The sequence below is a fragment of the Pundamilia nyererei genome, unplaced genomic scaffold (assembly GCF_000239375.1).
Source record: "Pundamilia nyererei isolate P.nyererei 1_Seehausen unplaced genomic scaffold, PunNye1.0 scaffold00042, whole genome shotgun sequence".
Classification (NCBI taxonomy): domain Eukaryota; kingdom Metazoa; phylum Chordata; class Actinopteri; order Cichliformes; family Cichlidae; genus Pundamilia; species Pundamilia nyererei.
In genome coordinates, this window is record NW_005187443.1 from 1,988,129 (window position 1) to 1,989,136 (window position 1,008).

Below are 1,008 nucleotides of genomic sequence, written 5' to 3' on the forward strand. Positions count from 1 at the left end.
TTTGTGATGGAAGACTATTAAAGTTAAATACGCTATAACCAGACATCCCTGTCAGTTTGAGGACATAATCAATCAGTCAAACTGTCAGTTTCCATTTTGTTTTAGAAATGGCTTCTTTCAACTTTGAGAACGGGAGCCAGAGTTTCTTAAAAACACAGCATAGGCATGCTGACGACATTATAATTTGCAATATATCCAGACACAATTCATGTAAAACTACCCCATCCATGTGTATCAACTGAGAATTTCTAAATTAGCCATAATTTTGCAAGAAATCATGAGTGGATGTGGCCATAGGTCATGTCCTTAACAACGTCTATTTAATGGATCTGATTCAAATTACAGTAGCAGAGCAGCAAATTGCCCAAGGATAATGTGAGGAGAAAAAAATGATGCAATAAATGATCCAAGAAGTATAAACACTGGCATTTTTCTTTTAATAAAACATTAAGATTTATTAGATTGGCAACGGGAATAACCTTGAAGCGAAAACGCTCGGTAGCCTTTCGAATCCTATGGAGTAGCGCATGAGAAGGGGGGAAAGCATCCTTGTACGCTGAGATGTTTTGTATCATTACATGCAGCCATTATGTCAGGCACTACTGAGCATGCTCTGAGCTGTCCAGCAGTCCATCGGGGGGCGTTGTTATCTCTTCACAGAGTCGTTTCAGTTTCTGTGTTCCCCCCAAAGAGTCAATGTTGCAGCACATCAGAAAGAGCCCTCGCCTCATTAAGCCATTGATATTCTGTGATGCTGGCGCCCTGCTGAACACCATATATAGGGACGGCAGTGCCAGGAGAAGGACACAGTGTGTGTTTTATGGCGAGAGTCTACTAATACGGAGGAAAATGATATTATCATGTGGATATGGGCACTGTCTAGTATGTGGATGTGTGTCTGTGTGGAGTTGTGCGATTAGTGTGTTCACTGGAAACTGTGTGACGGAGAGTGAGAGTGCAAGTATGTAAGTGTGTGTGTGTGTGTGTGTGTGTGTGTGTGTGTGTGTG